The sequence below is a fragment of the Ursus arctos genome, unplaced genomic scaffold, assembly GCF_023065955.2.
Source record: "Ursus arctos isolate Adak ecotype North America unplaced genomic scaffold, UrsArc2.0 scaffold_11, whole genome shotgun sequence".
In the NCBI taxonomy this organism is placed as follows: Eukaryota; Metazoa; Chordata; class Mammalia; order Carnivora; family Ursidae; genus Ursus; species Ursus arctos.
In genome coordinates, this window is record NW_026622775.1 from 59,504,861 (window position 1) to 59,524,064 (window position 19,204).

General features: G+C 39.8%; 1 pseudogene; it reads right to left on the bottom strand.

The window, feature by feature from the left end:
* Positions 1-7,542: 7,542 nt before the first annotated feature.
* Positions 7,543-16,648, bottom strand: LOC113270023 (keratin, type II cytoskeletal 8-like; annotated as a pseudogene).
* Positions 16,649-19,204: the final 2,556 nt, after the last annotated feature.

Here is a 19,204-nt window from a genome sequence, read left to right on the forward strand (position 1 = left end):
TTTGAAATTAAAGTATGTGCATTGTTTTTCTAGATATAATACTATTGCACACTTATGGTATATTATAAACATAACTTTTATATGCACTGGGAAAACAAAAAATTTGTTTGACTGGTTTTATTGTGATAGTCACTTGATTGTGGTGATCTGGAACTGAACTTGCAATATCTCTGAGTTATGCCTGTGTATATGAGTCTTAGAGATGGCCATCTTTAAGAAAATGTGTATGCTTTATTATACACGTAGCTTATAAGTGATTATACGTTTTGTTTAGAATCCTGGTTGATGTTAAGCATCTGAGACACCCTTGTTCTTGGTCTTCAGGATCTAGCTAGGCTAAATCCTCATCTATATTTTATATTACCCATTATGTAAAGTGAACAATAAAAGCAGATAAAAATAAACAACAACAGCAGCAATGACAAGGACATGAAGTCATCCCGAGGCCAAATGCACCTTGAAATTTATTTATGGCTATCAGAGAGTCTCTATACTATAAACTTGCTTTAGGAAATACATATTTGAAGGAGTACATGCACTCTGATGGTGATAGTAGCATTATCAACCCTAGCCAAACTATGGAAAGAGCCCTAATGTCCATCAATTGATGAACTGAAAAAGAAGATGTGATGTATATACACAATGGACTACTACTCAGCCATCAAAAAGAGTGAGATCTTGTTGTCATTTACAACAACATGGATGGAGCTGGAGTGTATTATGCTAAGTGAAATAAATCAATCAGAGAAAGACAAATAGCATATGAAATACCATACCAGAGGAATTTAACAAACTGAGGGCTGATGGGGTTTGGGATAGATGGGTGATGGTTATTAAGGAGGGCACTTGTTATAGTGAGCACTGGGTGCTGTACATAAGTGATGAAGCACTGAACTTTACTCTTGAAACCAATATTGAACTGTATGTCAACTAACTAGAGCTTAAATTTAAAAAATAAAAAATAAAAAAAATAAATTTGCCTTAGTAATGGTATGGGATTTATGTACAGGTCATATAAGATGAAAACTGCTAGAATAGAAAAAACCTCCTTCCTAAAATCTGTTTAATATTCCCTGAGTTTTATATTTCCATGAATAGCATGATTATTTTTAGTCATCTATGTAGGCTCAAAGCCTTGTAATAATGTTTTATTCATTTCCCTCTATACTTTAATCAATCATCTCTTACAGCTGCCTTCCCTGAGCATCTAGTATTTGCCAAAAATCAGTTATCATCTAAATTTCACAATGTCTTATAGAGTAGATATTATTATTCCTATTTTCCCAATGAGAAAAAAAGAAACATAAAGAAGTTATACTGGTGACTCCATGTCATCGAGTTTGTAAAAAAAAGAGCCAGAATTCAGAGCCAGGTTTATTTGTCTCCTGAGCCCCCCCCCCTTTTTTTTTCCTACTAGAGTAAGCTAGCTTTCTCAGGGGACACTATTATTCTCTAGGGAGTTTTCCTCCTGAAAAATTTCATTGTTATTATTTTTTTAAGTTTCAGGGACACAGATTAGTCGTAATCCTTGGTTCAGAACATTTTCATCATCAGTTCATTCATGGCCACCTTTTTTATTTGTTCTTCTGTTTTGAAATAGTAATCATGATCGTAATAAAGTGAACTACTGCCCAACATGAAAGAGAGGACCTTGACAGTAACTTACATCTACTCACTGACTCTTGTATTAATCTTCTTTCAACTCCTACTGCCACTGCATGACGTGCAAGTCTGGATATCTCAGCTTTGAGCTATTTAAATTGCCTCATAATTGACTCATATCCAATTTTTTAGAAAGATTTTTAAAAATTTATTTTAAGGAGAGAGAGAGAGAGAAAAAAAAGAGCATGAGCATGAGTGGGGGGAGAGGCAGACGGAGAGGGAGAGAGAATCTCAAGCAGACTCTCTGCTGAGCATGGAGCCCAACAGGGGCTGGATCTCATGACCCTGAGATCATGACCTGAGTAGAAATCAAGAACTGGATGCTGAACTGACTAAGCCACGCATGCACCCTGACTCATCCAATTTTTTTTTCCCTTCAATCTATTTCAAACATCTCTTGGTATTTGATTGATATTACTAAAATACAACTCTCTTACATCAGTATCTTGTTCAAATCTTTTACTCTTTCCCCAGGATTTCTTAGCTGGCCTTTGAAGACCTCTAAGATTTGACCTCAATCTACACTCTAGTTATATCTCACAGTGTTTTTATACACTGTATGCTCTAGACAAACCAAAGTGTTTGTGCTTCTCAGACAATCTCCCCCGTATTTTTATTCTTAGTGCCTCAAGCCATTCTCTTTGCTTGTGAGCCAATCTCTGATCCTTTAGTTATGCCTTTCATGAAGTTTTCCTTGATTCTCCCAACTAGAAGTAAACACTGAACTACATGAATCACTCACATACTTGTGTCTATCACATGGTTCTTAACGCCTACTAACTCATGCTATAACAATTTGTATTCTTGTTTTATTTCCATTAATGGATTGTAAGCTCTTAAGGGATGGGGATTATTTTAAATTTATTTTTGTATTTCTCATCAGTGCGGTCATTTACTTTGGTTTTCCGTTACTTGTGGGAAGGATGGACGTCTGTGAACCTCAGTTATTTAGCAACAACCAATTACTTCTGCCTTTTATTCTCAAAGCCTTTTTTCTTTTGCTTTTCATGACTCACCACTTCTGCTTATCCATACACTGAATATATGGGTGGTGGTGGAAGTTTAGTGGGGGTGGGAGGAGAGATAAAGGAGGAGGAAAGGAAGTACCCAATACATACAGCTATGTCATAGTCTCCAAGACATGGATCTATAAGGAAGTGATGTAAGCACATTTGACAGGCAAGAATATGACAGTATCACTTATTTCAAGGGTAAGGAGTGGCTGGAATGGAAATGGGGAGGGGGGTCCAATTTCATATGGTGTCTCTTGGGCTATTTCTGGAGCCTCCTAGTTGACTAGTCATTCTTACTACATTGAATAATAATACCTTGCCCTGAGTAGCACATTATAATGTAATTCACATGACCACTATTTCAAAGATAAGGAAAATAGGTTGATGCAATTTCTTTAATTCTTTTCTTTTCTTTTTCTCTATAATTATCTTATTTACTGTTTCACAAGTTAGTAGTACTTTTCTCCTACCCTAAAAGAATGCAGGGACTTTTGAGAAGCAGAAGAGGGATGACATTTCTAAATACGCGTGAACTGGCACGTTGATGGAAGGAGCTCTCCCCCTGTTTGATGTGGTGCTGTCCTAACCAGCCACTTTCATGCACTGAAATGCAGTTCCTAAGGTTCTTTACCATTTCTTTTATAATCCATCTTCTTGCTTCTTTCAGGGCTCCAAACACTGTTGCTTTTTTGGTGCTCTCGGCTTCCTGGGCTGCAGTTTGGGTCAGGGTCTTCCCCCCTGAGTCTCAATGTTCGGAGCCCCTAGGCAGTGGCAGACAAATTATGCCTATTTAATCATGTGAATTCTAGCTTTCTTAGATCTATTTCAGTGAAGTTGCTAAGAAGGACCAGGTCTTTCACACATTTATTCCTGAGAAAATGCCATTAATGAAAACACTGTAGAGTCATAATTCCATTTGCTCGCCAATAATTCGTACATTGTGTGACCTACCACATGCTGCTTTTGCAGCTTTACACCTTCGGTGGAAACTTGCTGGAGAAAACCCTTAGGAAAGAGGGAGGGAAGGAGCGAGGGGGAGGAGGAATGGAAGGAGCAAGGGAGGGTGGGAGGGAAGAAGAGAGAAAGGGTGGGGGAGAGAAAGAGAATGAGAGAGAGAGTGTGTGTGTGGGGGGGGGGACTTTATTTTTAGCTTGAACCCTAAATCAGGGCAGACAGGAAACAAAAAAGCAAATGTACAGGACGTTGATGTCTAGGTGACGAGTCCTGTCAATGTTACTAAGTCGTTCAGGGTTTCCGTGGCATTGCTTTTAAAATATAACCTACAGGTTGAATGTACTTATGAAAAATTTCAGAAAAGAAGTTATTCCCAATGAGTTTTTTGTTGTGGTGGTGATGAGGGGTGTGTGTTATTGATCTTATAATAGAAATAATGACTTTAAACCAGGTTTTCTTAGAAAATTAATGACTGCCCCAAGTTAATGGCCTTCAGCCAATCTCCCAGTGAGCCATTAATCCCCAGGAAATGCCCTGGGCCTTGATCATTATTGCATAAATAATACAAAAGTGGGTAGAGTTCTCTTGTCAGATGAGAAGCATACATTGCCCTTGTTGTCTCCTGGCCTCCTTTTATGGTAGTAAGAATAGCCTATTAGGGAGGAAAACTAACAATTTTGTTACCAATGCAAATAAATAGTCTTGTTTAAACAAAATTATTAAATAAAATATTGAACAACAGGAGCTCTGCATGTTTGAGTAAGAAGTAATGGAGGACTCCAAGTTCAGAACTCTTAGATGGCTGTACTTAGAGCCATGAGGGACGTAAAATATAGACTCAAATATTGAATTGAGAATAATGCAATTACTGTCATATTAGATATTTCCAGTTAAAATCAGGGTTAAAGTAACACGTAATTGACTTCTTTCATGGTTGCAAACAAAAGATGGTACTGAAATTTACTTTTAAAATTAGGACCTTAAATTCTAATAAAAATATCTTGAGGAACTACATTTTACAAGGTTTCAAATAAATATCATGATGGATGGGGATATTTTTCTTATCTTAAAATATCAAAGGACTTTCATAGTCCTTTTCGTGGCTTATTTTGCATTCCAGGATCGTCAAGAAGGCAAATAGTAAAATGAAAAACATGTGTGGGAAATTAGTACAGCCGTTGCCCTTGACTGCCAACGGAGATGCTCGTGAGCTAAAAAGGACTTGGAGTGGGTTTTCCTATTTTGAACAGAGATGTCCATGCGTGTCGTTATCCCACGTCCCAAATTCAGGTGTAGAACTTTACATGAGGTTTCTCAATAAACGTTTTCAGAATGAATAAATGTACTTTAAATATCTTAAAATGTTGTCAGTTTTACCTCAGCAGAGCTGGAAAAAAAAAATCAAATTAAAAAGTGCCCCTCCTTGTCCTAAGAGTTTTTGGTATCTTTAGAAGATTAACTCTTTTTAATTTTTTTGAAGTTTATTTATTTATTTTAGTAATTTCTACACCCACCATGGGGCTCGAACTCACGACCCCGAGATCAAGAGTCACATGTACTTCAGGTAGGCGCCCCAGATTAGCTCTTTTTCTTTGTTATATGTTGTGCGCTTTTTCTCCTAGATTGGCGTTTATCTTTTTTCTTTTTCCAGACGACTATCCATTTGTCACAACACTATTTATGAAAGAGTCCATCTTGTCCTCACAGGTGTGAAATGCTATCTCAATTATATTCTAAACTTCCATATGTATTTGTATTTATTTTTAAACTTTCTTTCAATGCCATGTTTTGATACGTAGGGGAGCTAATTACTTCCCCCTTGCCTTTTCTCTTATTTTGTTACACTAGCCAGTAAGTCTGATATTGTATTAAATGGTTAAAAAGTGGGGCGCCTGGGTGGCGCAACGGTTAAGCGTCTGCCTTCGGCTCAGGGTGTGATCCTGGCGTTATGGGATCGAGCCCCACATCAGGCTTCTCCGCTAGGAGTCTGCTTCTTCCTCTCCCACTCCCCCTGCTTGTGTTCTCTCTCACGCTGGCTGTCCGTCTCTGTCAAATAAATAAATAAATAAAATCTTTATAAAAAATAGTTAAAAAGAACAGCAGGCATTTTTGCCTCATTCTGGATCTTAATGGAAACGCTTCTAATGTTTACCTAATAAATAATATGCTGGCTTTAGGATTGAGGTAAATTTATTTTATCAATTTAAAGAAAAATCCATGGCTTTCTATTTTACAAATGTTTTATCAGAAATGAATTTTGAATTTAGTTGCATTTTTTAATGTCCTTGTCATTAGCCAAGTAATTTTTAAAAATCTTTAAGATGGTGATCATAGTGGGGCGCCTGGGTGGTTCAGTCTTTGGGTGTCGGCCTTCCCCTTGGGTCGTGATATCAGGGTCCTGGGATCCAGCCTGGCATCGGGCTTCTCACTCCACAGGGAACCTGTTTCTCCCTCTCCCTCTGCCTGTAGCTCCCCCTGCTTGTGCTCTCTTTCTCTTTCAAATAGATAAATAAATTCTTAAAAAAAAAAAAGATGGTGATCATAGTAATGGATTTCTTAATATCGAACCACTCTGCATTCATGTAATAAACTTGGTCATGAATATATTAATTTTTTAAATATGCTGTTGGATTCTACTGCCTAATACTTTAAGATTTTTTGCCTCAGTATTCCAAAGTAAGATTGGTTTCTGTTTTTCTTTACTCTACTATATTTTCAGGTTTACGTACTGATTTTTTTTTTTTGTAATAATAGTTTTGGAAATGTCTTTGTTTAGAAAAATTTGTGTAGTTTTGGATCATCTAGTCTTTAAAAGTTTGGCTGAACTCCCCTGTGAAACTATGTGCACATGGTAATGTTTGAGGGCAAATTCTCCACTTCTTTGAAATTTAATCCAAGTTTTTTTTTTTTATATATATAAGAAATCTGTATTTGGATCTGTAATAGGAGAACAATGGCCCCCCAAATATCCATGCCCTAATCCCCAGAACCTGTGATTATGTTGTGTTGCATGGGAGAAAGGACTCTGCAGGTGCGATCAAGGGTAGGGACCTCTAGATGGGGAGATTATCCTGAACTGCTTAATCTTTTGAGAATTTAAAAGTGAATAACTTTTTCTCACGGGTCAGAGAGACTCAATGTGAGAGAAACTTAAACCTGCATCACCGTTGCTGGCTTTGAAGGTGGAGTAAGGGACCATGAGCCCAGGAATATGGGTGGCTTCTGGAAGCAGGGAAAAAGCTCTCAACCGACAGCCAGTAAGAAAATAGGGACCTTGGTCATACACCGACGAGGAAACAAATTCTACCAACATAGAATGAGCCAGCAACAAATTCTCTTCTAGAACCTCTATGAAAGGAAACAGCCTGCTGATACCTTGATTTTAGTGAGACCCATATTGAATTTCTGACCTAAGAACTATAAAATAATAAATATGTGGTATTTTAAGCCACTGAGTTTGTGGTAACTTTTTATGGCAGCAATAGAAAATGAATACTTATCTGGACAGAGAAAGTCAAATTTGATAAACGTATTTTATACGAAATTGACTGTTTTAGCTAGATTTTTACATTTATTTTCATAGGATTACACAGTAGGGACTCAGGATTTTTCAAAATTTTCTCACTTTATTTCTCCTTTGTTATTTGTTATTTTGTGTATTTGTACTTTCTTTTTCTTTTTGGGGGTTTGGCAGAGCCATCTGAGTCTTTATTTGGGAAAAGACAGTTTTAGTTGGGGACGTGGGCAAGAAGGGGTACCCAGGGTGACAGACTGCCTCCAAGGGTAGGTGGAGGACTGGGACTGAGCCTCAGGTAGGGCTCTTGTTCCTGATGCTCCCCCGCACAGCTTCTTCCCCCAGAGGCTCTATGGTAGTAACAGGAGGGAGGAGGCTGGGAGGGACCACAGTGGCTATTCACGTGGACAGGACATCGGACGGCTTGGACACCAGCTTTCCACTGCAGGTCTTGATCGTGTTCACAGCCAAGGCCTTGGAGGAACTGACACAGCTAAAGGAACTGGAGCCCCTGCTGGAGCCGAAGCTGGACTGGCAGGAGCTCAGGCCATAGCTGAGGCTCGGGCTCAGGGTCAGGAGGACTCTGTAGGCGGAGCTCAGCCCACGTGAGTAGCCGCTGGTGGTTTTTGCATGGATATTCATATTCCACAGCCCAGACTCCGGCTGGCTCTCCTCGGCCTCCAGCAGCTTGCGGTAGGTGGCGATCTCCATGTCCAGGGCCAGCTTGATGTTCGTGAGCTGCTGGTCCTCGTACAGCCGCTGCACCATATCCTGCTTGGCTCTGATCCGCCGCTTTGGCATTGGCGTCCTTAACAGCCAGCTCCTGGCTCTGCTTAGCATCAGCGGTGGTGACCTTCAGTGAAGCCCTCTGGCCTTTGAGGCCCTGGAGTCAGCTGATCTTCTGGTTCATCACGGAAATCTCCATCTTCTTGCTACCGAGGTCATCCCCAGGCTGCCCAGCCAATGCCTGCAGCTCCTTGTACTTGATCTGGTACACGGTCTCGGCCTCAGCCCAGCTGCGTTTGGTGACGTCCTTGACCTCAGCGATGATGCCGTCCAGGTCCAGGGAGCAGCTGTTGTCCACCATGGACTGCAGCTCACGGATCTCTTCTTCATAAGCTGCCCTAGGAAACCGATCTCGTCCGCCAGCCCTTCCCGGCGGGACTCCAGCTCTACCTTGTTCATGTAAGCTTCCTCCACATCTTTCTTGATGCGGACAAATTCATCCTCCATGTCTGCACGCTCTTTGATCTCCTCCTTGTACTTATTTCTGAAGCCCTCCACCCGCTCCTCGCTGTTGCCAAGCTCCACCTGCAGCTTCCGCTTCTCCTGACCAGGTGTGTTCTGCTGCCGCCAAAGGTGGTTGATGGAGCTCTCCAACGTGCTGTCCGTGTTGCTCCGAGCGGGATTCTGCTGCAGGAGGAGGCTCCACTTGGTCTGCGGAATTTTGTTCTGCTGCACCAGGTGCCGCACCTTGTTGATGGAGGCAAACTTGGTGAGGGTCTTGATCTGGTCCTTCTTCTGGGTGTTGCACAGCCTGGATGTTGGGGTCTGCCTCCCTCTTAAGGGGGCTTAGCAGGCTCTGGTTCACTGAGACGGCTTTGATGCCCCTTATCCCCCAGCCCTGCTGTAGCCCCTGACCATACTCACGCTGGTGTCCAGACCACCCCGGGAGCTGCTGCTGCTGCCGCCGGCGGGAGAAGGCTGGGGAGTGGATGTGGGCTCCAGGTGTCTCGGGTGCGAGTGGGCGGGAGGTGAACACCTCTAGGACTTCTGGGTCACCCTGGTGGAGGTTGGAGTGGAGGTGAGGAAGCTGAACCTGACAGAGTGTTTGAGAAGGAGCCAAGAAGCTACTTCTAGGTGGGGATCTCTTTTTCTCTGATTCAATTAGCTACGTTTTTGGTTTTGGCTACTTTTAAGTCATCTGAAACAGCAGTCTTGCATGAGAAAGCAAAAGGCCCTGTTTTCTTTATCTGATCTTTGCCACTAGACTGGCCCCATTCTCAGTGATGTTTTCAGGGGGAGTGGGCCAGTCTCATCTTCCGCTAAATCCGTCTTTGCAGAAATATAATTCTTTTGAACTCGTCTCTCCTGCCAGACTTGCTAAATTTGGCAAGGAAAAACCAATTCTCACCAATATTTTGAGTTTTTTCCCAGGTGAACTCTCTCATAGGCTCTATCGGCATGTGATTTGTATTGAAAGATATTATAGTCTACAGCTAAGCAAATAACAGTTAATCACGTAATCCATCACGGCATATCAAGCATCACCAACTTTCCAGCCTGCAGTATCTCTTTTCTTGGTGATCACCAACTGACCACAAAATTAGTATTTCATATCTTAAGCATTGTTAAGGTAGCTGCATGTCTAGATAGCAACTCTGTAGTTTGTATATTATGTTAACAGTATAACAAATAAGATGACTTTGAAAAAATAAAAGTGCGTTTGTCTCTCTTACAATACTTCAAGCATAAGCAGTCCAGGTTATGATATGATAACTTTGTTTCTTTTCTTGCTCTGTAATAGTCCCTTGGTCTTGCTCTGGTCTGTATGGCTGCACATGGCTTACACTACTCCTTCTAGGTTCTGCCTGAGGATTGCACACGTCACTTCTGCTTATGTTCACCTGGCAGAACTCAGGCACATTCCTGCATTCCTACCTGTAAGGGAGAATGCAAAATACAGGGTTTATTCTCAGTGCCAGTTTGTCTAGATGAAACACAAAGAGAATCTAGGAACTGCAAAAGGGGAGAATGGATAGTGAGGCCTATTGGTGGCAGATGCCATCTCCTTTTTCTCATGATTTTTTCCCCCCATTTTTTCCCTTTAAAATGTGAGGGGTTTTTCTTTTTTAATTTCAAGGCTTAAACATGTCCCCCATAGTAAGTATTCATACTGAGAGATATTTAAACTAGGTGTTCTTTATATAGCTTTTAGGTTTTTTCCCTCTAATGAAAATAGCCCTTTCATCATATATTTTATATATAATAGTAATCACTGTTTAAAAAAATCAGCCAATGAAAGAGAAATATCATCCAAAATTCTTGCACATTGAGGAAAAATACCATCGATGTTTTGATGACTACTCTTTCATGTACCATTTTTAGAAACATACACGGACACTCCTTTTCCCAAAGATTTCCAAAGATGGTCATCTAATAATTCTGCTTTTACTTTATAAGCTTTTAAAAAATGCAATTTTCTTTTTTGTTCATTGCCTCTTCTTCCACCAACTGAATAATCCTGGGTATCAGTGTTACCAGTTTGTTGTGTACCTTGGCTTACTTTAATTTATGGTCAAATGATTATATGCATTTGCATATTTACATATATTCATACACATTTGTAGTTGTATATATATTCAAATATTTTTGGCATTGTTTGGTTTAGAAGAGTGGGGTAATATATATATATTTCTCTGCCTCTTACCTTTCTCACTTGATCACATATTGTGGAAATGTTTTTAATCCTTGATTATAGATTGGTAAAATCTCTTGTAATTGCTGTGTGGTATCTCATGGTATGGTTGTACCACAACTTATTAAAAATTTTTACCCATTAGTAAGACATCCAACCCCCCCCCCATTTTTGTTCCTGCCCTAAAAAACTGCACTAACTATCCTTATCTACTAGTATTTTATTTCTATGGTTTAGATGACCGGTAACAGAGATGTTGATTTGAAGGGGGTCTATATCTTCTATTTTAGCAGATATTACCAGACTGCTTTTCCAAAAGGCCATAACAATTCATCCTTTCTCCAGTATACTTCCCAATGTCTCCATCAGCATTGGTGTTCCGCTGTTTTAAATCTTACCAATATCAATGTGTTACCTACTTCTACCTTAAGTTTTCATTTTGTAATCATTGAGAGTGTATGCATATATTTATTTATTTATTGTGTATATTGTATAGCTGTATTTATTTAATGAAAAAGGAGACACAAACTTATTTTACATTGCTCTTGGACATTCAAAGTGCGTGTCTGCTGTGGCTCTATGTAATCGGTGTACATACTATGGGTGTCAAAATCAAATACACGCATTTGATTGTAAGAGATAATTTTCCTCTAGCGGTTTATGTTTCTCTTAAACCTTTAGGAGTCTGTAGGCTGCTATATAAATGGTCTGAGTGCTAGGTGAAATTTTTTTAATGTAAAGATATACAAAATTGTAGCTACTTGTTTCTATGGGGATCGAGAGAGAAACTGTGAAATAAATTTGGTTGTTCTTGCGGCATTTTAAACAAGCAAAAAAAGTTAAACTGTCTATAAAGACACTGCATTTATAAGTTTTATTATTAAATCCACCACTGCTTTGCTGACTAATAAAATGGAAAATGTGTGCTTTTATAGGTTTATAAAAAGGCAAGCTATAGTTTCATGAAAAATATCTTGCACCGATTGAATACAGGTGGCTACTTGTTTAGACTTTGAAGATGTAAAGACTTAGTATAGATGTCTGAAAAAGGTAATATGGCACAATAAAAAAAATCTTCCTTTCTTTGCTCATCAATCCTTGGGGTATTCCATGTCAAATAAACGCTACAACAATTTATAGTAAAAGTACACAGTGGAAGTGCCAACGTTAACACTCCTTAGGACTGGATACCTGCCAGATTTTTCACACCAATATTTAATGTGAACTAAAATGTCTTTTCCATTGGAAGTGTGAGAAGGCGCTTGCTTTCCTATATTTGGCAACACGCTTACGTGAAGTATAAAGTCAAATGCCCGTGATGTTCTCTTTATTTCAACCATGATAAATTGTGTTCGTTTGTTTAAGTGCATGTGGCAGCTTTAGTGTTCCAACTATAAATTTTGGTTAACTTCTATTGACATGCTGTATTAAACTTAAGAAAAACAAATTACACTTCACCCGTTTTAATTGACTAAATGTGTCAAAAACACAGTAAGTATAACACAAAAGGTCAGAGCCTTCGTCTACACTGTAATGGGTGTCATGGCAGGGATCCAACTTTTCTTGTACATTTCATTTTTCATGAAGTTTTAGGACAAGGCATACGTTTAACATTCACTTCCACTTCTCATTTGTACTTCAAAGTTTATCATAGGCTGTGTGACTACCAAGAACACTTTTCTCTCGTGCTATTTAAAGTTCTCTTCGCATTGACGTGTGTGCCCAGGGGATACTGATGTTCTCCTGTAAACAAGGCCTTGAGAATGGACTCTGGCATCCTGAGGGCCACGGTGCTGGTGTATAGCACACCCATAGATCACTGCAACGCTCCCTGGGAAAGACCTGGTTTACATATCTAGTCCCCGCTTCTATGACTGAGCAAGCAACACTGTGGTCAGGTGCCAGATTAAACTTGGCATCCTGGATTCCCTTGGGATCTGATGAAAGTTACCAGTTTTAATTCTTTTGCTCTATGGCCAATCGATTACATCAATCTTTATTCCTTCAGTAATTTATTAGCTTGATGCCTGATGATTAAATAATATTAATTAATCTCTCTCTCACCTGCTGCCACCACCCTCTCTCTCTCTTTTTTTTTTAAATTTTTTAAATTTTTTATTTATTTGATAGAGACAGCGAGAGAGGGAACACAAGCAAGGGGAGCGTGAGAGGGAGAAGCAGGCTTCCCGCTGAGCAGGGAGCCCGATGCGGGGCTCGATCCCCGGACCCTGGGATCATGACCTGAGCTGAAGGCAGACGCTTAACAGCTGAGCCACCCAGGCGCCCCATCTCTTTTTTTTAGTTACCCCTTGGTAACTAACCCCTTGGTGTGGTATCTTTTCATCTCCTGTCACAAAATTAGCTCCTTTTCAGGGGTTCAGACATTAGTTTCCAGTGTGAATTTATGTCTGGAAAAAACTCAAAACGGCGCAGGTGTTTGCAGAATGTTACGTTGCAAATTGGAGAAAACAGAGATTCTGAATCTTAAAGTTCATTCCATTCTCATCACTATTTGTAAGCATCTCATTCCTTAGTACGTGCATTTCAGCAGAGAAACTACAAGTTTTATATTGGCAATAAGAGGAGACTGTCTATTTGTTCAGCTTGGATCAATTCAGGGGTAGAAAAAATGAGCAGTCATCCTTATCCAAGAAGCTCAGAGACTGCCCAGTGGAGCCTAATAAAAAGTTTCAATTCTCCTTAAAAAAAGGAAGAGATCCATCTTTCCAACCCAGGGGATCACTGTTATCCTGAAGATTCCCTGAGAGCGAGTCTGGTTCTAAATTACAGTCGGCAAACTTTCCGAGAAGCGCCAGCGCGGAAAACTTTTAAGCCTCGAAGCCCATGTGATCCCGGTCTCAACTACTCAGTCCTGCCGTTGACAGCATAGCCATTGATACTACGTCAGTGATGACTGTGGCTGTGTTCTAATAAATGTTTATGGACGATGAAACTTGAATATCATATAAATTTCACGTGTCATGAAATAGTCTTCTTGCCTTTTCCCAACCATTTAAGAATGTAAACACCACTTTTAGCTTTGGGGCTGTGCAAAAACCATTGGCAGGTTGGATCTGGCTTCAGGGCCTCGCATGCCAGCCCTTGCTCTAACCTCATATTAATTTCTAAAAAGCCCAAGAAATTTAAAGGAAGTTGTTTTTTTTCTTTGAGAGAGAGAGAGCATGTGTGCATGTGCACATGCAGGAGCCGGCGGGGTGGGGGTGGAGCGGTGGGGGAGTGGGGGTGAGGCAGAGGGAAAGGAAGAGAGAGAATCTCAAGCTGACTCCACTGAGCCCGGAGCTGATGCAGGATTTGGTCCCACGACCCTGAGATCATGACTTGAGTCTAAATCAAGAGTCGGTGGCTTAACCGACTGAGCCACCCGGGCGCCCCAGGAAGTTTCCTTTTCCAATGATGTTGCTCTGGCCCTCTCGTACATGCAGTATTCTCTTCCGTACAAGGAGAGTTTCTCTCCCTTCCCTCATTTTTTTTTTTTTTTGTTCAGATGATAAATATATCGGTATTTTGGAGTCCAGTCTGATGGGACTAAGGTACAGCAAATGCTGTTGATGCCTCGTCCGTATCTGTTCAGTAGCCACCGTTCCCCTGCCCGTCCACTCTGCTGCTTTGTGCAGCAGGCGTGTGAGATTCTGTAGATCGTCTCTGACCACTGGAGTGCGTTTGGCCTATAAGGACGGCGTGCTGGGAGTGCTGAGGCATTAACGTCCCTTGGGAGTAGCTCTTGGGCAATGTCTGATAGAATTGGAGGGTAAATATCCGTAGCTAGGGAAATCTCTGAGGCATATTCTGCGTTGTCTCCCTGGGTTCTTCCGTGGGATTGGAGCTCCAGGTGCTAACAGCTGTAGCCTGGTCGAATATTTATTGGCCTCCTTCCTTTCTCTATTTCAATTCCCTACTTCTTTTCCTGGTGCTTCTCAGGATTTCCTCCCAAATAAATCACTTGCTTGCTAGATTCTCAAGAAATTGCATATACTTAAATTCAAAACCAGCCTTTTGCAATGAAGGCCACTGGCTTAGGTTATAAATGTTAAGTCCTTGCTTTCTTCTCTTGAGTTTAGGCAGAGCTTGCCATCTGTCCTTTGAGTATGGCAAGGATTTTCTCTTCTCCTCTTTTGTCTTCAGCCAAAGGGAAGATAATCGTAACTAAGGGCCATCAAGTAGCATTCTGAGAAGTGGTATGCTGTCTCCACCCAGGTCATAGTGATTGTTGTGACCCGTACAGTATGACACATGACACAAGAAAATAGTTCAGAGGGGACATTGTGTATCCTTCACCTCCTCCCCTGTACCAGCCCATAAATATATCAAACAAAGACTATTTCTATTGACAGCTCACTTTCTCTTTTCCATTACGAAGTGCAGAATTGGGATGAATTAAAATGACATGGTCTTTTTGAAATCCAAATCCTGGATAAATTTCACTCTGCATCTAATCTACAACAGATTTCCTTACTGCCCCCCTGTACTCCGACCTATCTGTTCACTTTTCTTCCAAAGCACCTATGTTTTATGGTGCTGGGACCAATATTCCCAGTCATTCCTACTATGATTCCTAGTTATTCCAAATAACAATTACTTTTATTAAAATTCTTAAAAGTAGTTAGTTTTTCCCCCTGATAACCCTCTATATATCTTTCTTTCATTAGCAGGAAGCATGGATATGATTTAGTAGCATTCCTCCTACTGGCTCCTGTTTTTGAGAGGTACAACACTTTCGCTACTTGCGGTGTAAGTGGAGAAGGAGTAGGGGTGACCAGAAGCCTTTTTAGGGTAAAATTTTCATGAAGAAAGAGGTACAAAGTGGATGTATATATGCAAAGGAGAGACGCTAGGATTCTTTTTATAGCAGCAGAGAGTGGTAGCGGTAAAAGCATCGAGAATGTTTGAGACAGAGTTGATAAGATGAAAAATTATTTCAGACAGACCGAAATAGAAGCAAATTTATATATTAACCAAAAGTTTGTACTTTTGGTAGAAGGTTCTACTACTACTTCAATGCCAGTTTTTAAAAAATGCATGTTTCAATGGATAATTATTGTTATATTAACTCCCGATCCCTATGAATATGAAATCAAAGATAAAGAGCTAATCTGGGACTCCTACCTGAAGAGCATGTCTTCTGCCCATTTTGTGACTGGATATTTTGGGTTTTGGGTGTTGAGTTTGATAAGTTCTTTATATATTTTGGATACTAACCCTTCATCAGATATGTCCTTTGCAAATACCAGGGGACTGTTTGTAACTGTCTTTTTCTTTCCTGAATCATTTTGATCAACTTCTGAACCAAACTGGCTATCTTAATTCAGTGTAGGTTCAAAGTCAAGTCCTAAACTGTCTGAATGCATCTATTCCATTTTGAAGTGTGTAAGTATGCCCTAAAGGTATAATTCCTGGTCGATCTCTGGTCTTCCTTATTCTCATCTTAGCCTTTCACATCGTCCTCCATGCCAAACTACCTCAGATATTTTTGGTCCCAGTAGACCTGAAGAGCATGTGACTCTTGATCTCAGGGTCGTGAGTTTGAGCCCCATGTTGGGTGTAGAAATTACTAAAATAAATAAGTAAACTTTAAAAAAAATTAAAAAGAGTTAATCTTCCAAATATACCAAAAACTCTTAGGACAAGGAGGGGCACTTTTTAATTTGGTTTTTTTTTCCGGTATGCTGAGGTAAAACTGACAGCATTTTAAGATATTTAAAGTACATTTTTGAATTATGACATCATTGAGTTTCAAAATAATCCATATATGGAGGTTAAATTATGGCAGAGGCTTGTCGTTGAGGACTGCTTCCTGACAACGTATCACTCTAGTCACATGAAGACAGGAGGCAATTTGAAGACAGGACATCTATATTGTGTTTAGGGATTTAGTTGCCAAGTGTTGCTCTTAATATTCTAAAGAATATCCATTTACCAACATTCAGCCCAGTTTTCAAGTTTCTTTCTGGTCATTTGTATAATCTCTCAGATTTTTGCATTACAGATGGATGTCCACCACCCCAAGATCACGGCCCATCTCACTTCATCCTTCCTTGGGATTTTCAGCTGCACTTCATCATGTATCATCGCCTGTTAGTCTGCGCTGGTCACCCCACCTCACACTTCATCACTTCTTGCACGCTTTGTGAGTTCTTTGCTCTGCTCCAGAATCTGTCTCCATTGTTCACTAATTCATTCCATATCAACCAAATGTAAATGAACCAAGCTTTAGTGGTATCTAGATTAGTTCTTTCTAATTTATCGAAACAAGACTATGGCACATTATAAAAAGGAATGATTTCTATGATAAAATGTGGTCAAGAAAGTATTGCATATAATACTATATACTTTCCGGGCTTTATTCCTCTTTATATTGACTCTATAAACTTGAGCAGGCAACTTATCACCAGGCGCCTTTATTACATTAAGCTGAAAATAATAGAGGTATTTGCTGTTGCCCTGTTGAGGTGTCAGCATTATGAGTTGGACATGTTGCTTTTGGGGACGCTCACTTAGCAGATTTTTGCTTTGACTACATTTCACTGTATTGAGTGTCATTTTGGGGGTCATCCTCTTACCTCAAACAACTAGGTAATTTCCTCCCTTCCGAATGACCAATCCAGGCTGAATGTTTGCGAACTTATTTGGATCATCTGAAAGAAAATCTCTATACAAAAATAAAAGTACTGCTGTTATATGGTTTACTATTGATTTAAGTAGATTTTCCTGAGTGAGTGATTCCTTCCAGCTTTCTGATGTAAAGTTGCTAGCAATAGATTTCATTATATAATGGAATTGGTCATAGCAAATGTAATATTTTTATTCATACTCTTTATGTTTTACCCATTCAGATTCTCATGTATCCTATGTGTAATTTCCAACTCTTTGCTAATACAATGAACTCAAATTACCCAAGTAGATTTTTCCACTACTCTGAGTGTCTCAGTCTATTTAGGCTTCTAGAGCAAAATTCTGTAGACTGTGTAGCTTATAAACGACAGAAATGCATTTCTCAAGATTCTGGAGGCTGTAAGATCCAAGGTCAAGGTGCCAGCATGGCTGTATTCTGGTGAGGGCTCTTTTCCTGGCTCACAGCTGGCAGTTTTATCTCTGTGTCCTCACATGGTAGAAGGGCTAGGGAGCCTCTTTTATAGTCCCATTCATGAGGGTTTTAGCCTCTGAGTTAAGCATCTCCTTAAGGCTGCACCGCCTAATAACGTTATCTGTGGGGGTTAGGATTTCGACCTATGAATTTTGGGGAGACACAAAATTCGCTCATAGCACCATGTCCAGTAGAATCAAAGGTGGTACATTTAGAAGTTCACCATCCCTTACGAGGGGATGCAAATCTTAGCTTGCCATTGAGTTTTTTTGTTTGTTTGTTTTGTTTTGTTAAGTAGACTCCACGCCTGCAGAGAGCTCAACACGGAGCTTGAACTCACAACCCTGAGATTAAGACCTGAGCTGAGGTCAAGAGTCAGATGCTTAACCAGCTGAGCCACCCAGGTGCCCGTGCCATTGAGTTTTAATGTGGTTTAGTAGAGCCTAAGGGAGACCAGTCAGCAATTTCAAGATATAATGTGAAGGGGTTGTGATTTCTGATGACATCATTTTAATAATTCTAGAAGTTGTATTTATGGTTATGTGGTATATCCCATGGATGTTTCTAGCTCATTATTCAACTAGTCCTAGAGAATATGGAACTTATACTATTAAAGTAGGGAAAAAACATGCCTATATAAGATATTTTAATTATTATTTAGGAAAGTATTTATTATTTAGCACAATATTAACTTAAAGGTCAAAAGGCCGCAAATTTAGGATTACTTACCTTTACCAAGTCCTCTTCGGGTACCTCATTATTGCCTAGGTACTAAATTGTGACATTAATCACATCTGTTACAGCTAAGCAGGCAGGTGTGTGTGGTCAATTTTTAATTTTGTTTTTATTTTACTCCTGGTCTGTAGAATTTACGATTTTGTTTATTCAGAGGATGATGAGAAAACCCTGCCTTTGGAGTACTCCATAAAAATTTACAGAGACAATGCTTTTTTTCTTTAGTCAAAATAATGCATTTCATTTACTTTAATGACCGCCTAAGTTTGTAATTGGTTTGCACTTTGAAGCACTTTGGTATTTGTTGAAGGTTTTTAACTTAAGGTATGCAGGTCAAAATACAAATGGGTTGATAAGTCTGACTTTAGAATCCGGCCTTTTATATTTCATTTTAGTAACCCAAGAAAACAAACGTTGACATTTGCCGAATGAGGGGATCCATGTTATATAACCAAGTATATACAGAAATATTTTTAGATCTATCTGGGGTGACTCGGAATTAGAACTGCGTGAATTTTTCAAATTGAGACTGGCAATGTGGCATTGATATTTCTAAGTAAGCAACTGAGGGAGCATGCTAGAAGAATTCTCTGTAATCTCTGACTGCATGCAGACGTAAGACTTACTTTATGATTGGATTCAGATGGAAAGGATCAGATGTCTTAACTGATGAATTTTAAAGACCCACAGCCAGTCTACAAAAGCCCGGTGCTGACCAAGAGGAGTCTAAAATATTATCTATACTATTTTTTTTAGCAAATATTTTTTGAGTCCCTTTAATGTGTTAGGCACAGGTGATGGAGATA